This window comes from Orbicella franksi, chromosome 3, assembly GCF_964199315.1.
Source record: "Orbicella franksi chromosome 3, jaOrbFran1.1, whole genome shotgun sequence".
NCBI classification, from domain to species: domain Eukaryota; kingdom Metazoa; phylum Cnidaria; class Anthozoa; order Scleractinia; family Merulinidae; genus Orbicella; species Orbicella franksi.
Window position 1 is genome coordinate 15,275,001 of NC_138147.1, and position 5,000 is coordinate 15,280,000.

General features: G+C 38.9%; 1 pseudogene; it reads left to right on the forward strand.

Moving 5' to 3' along the window:
• LOC145480414 (uncharacterized) overlaps nucleotides 1–5,000 on the forward strand; it is a 10,570-nt pseudogene that overhangs the window by 3,410 nt on the left and 2,160 nt on the right.

A 5,000-nucleotide genomic window follows, 5' to 3' on the forward strand; every position in this document is an offset into this window, starting at 1 on the left:
TTACAAGACATTATAGCACCTGATGGCAATAAATTATATATATGTAATTATATGTATTTATTTTTTTCCTGTGATAAATTAGCTAACAAGTGGGTTTGTTTATGCCACTGTGTCTCTGAATTGGCTTACTGTCGTCTACAAACCATTGGTAATATATCTTCGCTGCATCTAACTCAGATACTAGACACAAAAGCATGTATTAAAGAACAGATACATTTCTTACAAATTAATATTTATTACATTTAGTTCATCACTTAAGTTCTACAACATTGCTTTTCTCCAGTGAGAAATTTTGTGCAAAGTCTGAAGTTGTAAGTTGCAAAAACAAGTTCTGTCAGTAGTTGCGAATCACTTAAAATCAGGCTTTGGTACAGTAAACTGAATGGCAGAAAGCGAGGAAATTAGAAATTGTGATAAAAGAGGTAAAGTTGACTGAAATCTACAGACTCCTGTTTTTTAGGTTTAGGGTTAAGGTTAGGCCTAAGGGACAAGGTGGGAGGTGCGGTGGCCTTGTGGTTAGTGCGCTCAGCAATGGATCGAGCGGTCCATGTTCGAGCCCTGGTCAAGGACATTGTGTTGTGTTTTTGGGCAAGACACTTTTACTCTCACAGTGCCTCTCTCCACAAAGGTGTACATATGGGTACTGGTGAATTTAATTAATCTTGGGGGTAACTCTGTGATCAACTAGCATCCTATCCAGGGGGTAGTAGAAATACTCCTAGTCGGTTCATGCTACAGAAACCAAGATAAGCCTGGCCTGATGGGCCACTTGGCTCTATACAGACTTTACCTTTTACTTAGGGACAAGGTACTGCATCAAGTGGGGGAAGGGACAGTGGAGTCAGAACCTCCCACTTCCCATACCCTGTTCTCCCACTTCCCATACCTCTATCTCTTGACTCCCACTCTTGTTCGTCCTGCTCCTGTCCCCTGTAAATTAAGAGACTCAAAACACATCCTAGTCATTTAGCTGCACAGTCCTTAGGCATTTCCTTTTCTTTTTTTCCTTCGTTTTCAGCCTGGCTACTCTTACCCACGTCTTTCAAGTGAATGACCTATGACGTAACCACTGTCAAAGGGTTTCATTTTGAGCCTCATTTTGAGCCCAAGGGTGAATTTTTCTTTGCCCGTCGGCCTAGAAGTCTCTAAAGACACTAAATGAAAGTCAAGTAGTTGCCATATGGAGAGCATTGGTCAGTGTTCTCTCAGTTGGTGTTTTTACAGCATTGATGTTGTGGAAATCATCCATGGACAGTATCTAAAAGGACTTTTGCTGAGCCAGAATAGAAAAAAATGTACAATAGAAGAAGTTTTCTATTGGGAAATCCAGATAATAGTAATATGTAAACAAATATTAATTTTAGAAAGTTATACAGAGTCTCAGGCTCTAAGGTAATGTGGTCAGAAATTGTCTGGGTGGCCTTATAATCAGAAGATTGTTGTGTGAATACAGGGGGGATAGCCTATTTACAACTAAAAATGAAATTCATTTATTGGGTTTTAACTGGAAGTTGTCATTACCCAGATTTTATGGTATTTTTATTGTCTTACAATAACATATGCATGTATTTTTAATTATCCTTTAAACAGCTTTGTATTCCATGTCTTCTGCCATCTTTAGATAATCAGATGTCATGTACTTCTTGTGGCTTTTTCTAATAGCTAAATAGCTTTTTTTTCTAAACTCTAATAGCTATGCAACTAGTTTAAAATAATTTTCACACTTTAGAAGCGCTATAGGCAAAATACAGAACTACAACAATTCGAAATTATGACAAGAAACAAAGAAACAATAATAAACATGAAAATTTAAAATTTTATTTTCGCCATCCTCAAGCTTCCTGAAGTACAGTATGATTAAAATTGGATATTTTATGATAAAACATACCTTAGTGAATTCTTCCTCGAGTTGAGGCCAGATTTTGAACCCTTTTGGGGATTCAGTCCTACACTTGTTACACCAACGTGTCCAAGATTTATACGAAGTACTGCTTCGATTTCGGCCAACTTGGTCTATAATTCGGTGATACCGAGTGAGGACAGGATGACCGTGTTTACTTACGTGAGTGCCCCCAATCGAACACGAGCATGTCTTCCCGACGAATGTGATCGAAATGCCGTTTACATACCGATTCATACGGTTAAAGCCCATCAATTCAACAAACTTGAGAAGTTGATTTCCTCAGAACACCGTTACAGCAACACAAAAGCTGCCTAGTTTTAGCCTTAGCGCACATCGTAACGTAAATTGCCACTGGCTCGCCGCTTACGAGCATGAACTCTCACGAAACAACAACAATTTCACACCGTGTGCAAGTTCAGTTTGGCTTTGGCACAATATATAATATTAACTGAGAACTATCCAACAATGAGCGGAGTTTAAAAGCTAAGTTTACAGTGTGCGCTCTAAGTTTTGTATCTTTTTGACTGTCGATAAGGCTCGCTGCGAAGATAATGTAAAAGTTGCAGACATTTTGTAGTTTTGTTAGGGTGTACCGCTGACCAGCAAAATACTGTATCGCGCCCCAAAAAACGTATATCCGCGGTGTCTAACTAGATTGTTTAAACATAAGAATGGCCAATAAGTAGCGATCGATTGTAACATAGATCTGTGATCCAGGTTGCGTTGATTTTATTTCAAATCGACATGATTTGTAGTGTTTTGAGCTTCTGGGATCAGCGGACATGCAGATGTATGGAGACCCGTACGCTGCGGTCAGAAGGGTTAATCTGTTAATCTGTCAGCCCTATTTATAGCGCGTTTTCACGTGAAATCAACATCATTGAGCTTATAAGTTGCGTGAAATTACCATTTTGCTGTTTTCTAAGTGAAACTAGCATCCTTACCGTCAAGCGTTAATGTGAAGTCAACATTTTAACCAATTTAGACCTGAAATTAACATCATTGAGCTTATGCGCTGCGTGAAATTGACATTTTGCTGGTTTCTAAGTGAAACCAACATCCTTGCCGTCACGCGTTAACGTGAAATCAACATTTTAACCTATTTAGACCTGAAATCAACATCATTGAGTTTATGCGCTGCGTGACATTGACACTTTGCTGGTTTCTAAGTGAAACCAACATCCTTGCCGTCACGCGTTAACGTCAAATCAACATTTTAACCTATTTAGGCCTGAAATCAACATCATTGCGCTTATGCGCTGCGTGAAATTGACATTTTGTTGGTTTCTAAGTGAAATCAATCTCCTTGCCGTCACGTGTTAACGTCAAATCAACATTTTAACCTATTTAGACCTGAAATCAACATCATTGCGCTTATGCGCTGCGTGAAATTGACATTTTGCTGGTTTCTAAGTTAAACCAACATCCTTGCCTTCACGCGTTAACGTGAAATCAACATTTTAACCTATTTAGACCTGAAATCAACATCATTGAGCGTATGCGCTGCGTGACATTGACATTTTGCTGGTTTCTAAGTGAAACCAACATCCTTGCCGTCACGCGTTAACGTCAAATCAACATTTTAACCTATTTAGGCCTGAAATCAACATCATTGAGCTTATGCGCTGCGCGAAATTGACATTTTGTTGGTTTCTAAGTGAAATCAATCTCCTTGCCGTCACGCGTTAACGTCAAATCAACATTTTAACCTATTTAGACCTGAAATCAACATCATTGAGCTTATGCGCTGCGTGAAATTGACATTTTGCTGGTTTCTAAGTGAAACCAACATCCTTGCCGTCACGCGTTAACGTCAAATCAACATTTTAACCTATTTAGACCTGAAATCAACATCATTAAGCTTATGCGTTGCGTGAAATTGACATTTTGCTCGTTTCTAAGAGAAATCAATCTCCTTGCCGTCACGCGTTAATGTGAAATCAACATTTTAATCTATTTAGACCTGAAATCAACATCATTGAGCTTATGCGTTGCGTGAAATTGACATTTTGCTCGTTTCTAAGAGAAATCAACCTCCTTGCCGTCACGCGTTAACGTGAAATCAACATTTAAACCTTTTTTGACCTAAAATCAACATTTTTGAGCTTATACGTTGCGTGAAATTGACATTTTGCTGCTTTCTAAGTGAAATCAAAGTCCTTGCGGACGCGGCGGGCCGATCCTTTGTTATGATAAACCGAGGCGAGACTTTGACTTATAACAAAGGCTTGGCTTGGCTATTATAAGAAAGGATCGGCTCTGTTTATCATAACAAAGGCCCGGCTTCGTTTATTTGAAGACCTCGGCGGGAAAAGGGCGCTAGGTATTTTAATCAAAAGTGAACTTTGTCGAAAACGCTCCAAATTTCGCATGCAGTTTTGTTTAGGTATGTTTAACAATGTCCCGTAGTTTTTCCGCTAAGCTTCGCTTCGTTTTCGAGATATTGCGTATGCAGAAAAACCACTCGGTTTTCCTAGCGGCGTCTTTATAAACGAAGCAAAAACCAGCGACAAAAATACAGGACCACGTTTTTCTATTACATTGAAGACCACATGCAAAAATTCAAGCCCTTTCGCGAAAATTTTTTTCTCACCTAAATCGTCACTTAGCATATGGTTTTGCACTCACCCCTTCAATTTTGAAACCAAAAGAGCTGTTCCTCACATACATTATGTCGGCCTTAGCCGTGTGACAGCCATAGATGGTCTACATATTACTAACCTATGTGAAGATAAAATTTCTGTCAGTCCAGCTGTCGAGAAACAAATGTTACGTCTTAGGGGAGAAGGCAAACTTGATCTTTGCCTTTCTCCTATCTACACTGCTCCAGAATCGTCTATGAAGTTATCTTTTGTGAATGCACGTTCATTGCATAAGCACATTAATGATGTACTTGCAGACATAAACTACTTGAGTACAGATATTACTGTTTTTTCGGAAACAAGATTCAATGGTTCTGATAGTGATACTATGTATAAAATTGGAGAACACATTTTATTTCGAAATGATGCAGCTTCACAGCATAATGAAAGACCATATGGTGGAACTGCAGTGTATACTCGTATTGATTACTATCCTGGGTATCCATACTGCTGCA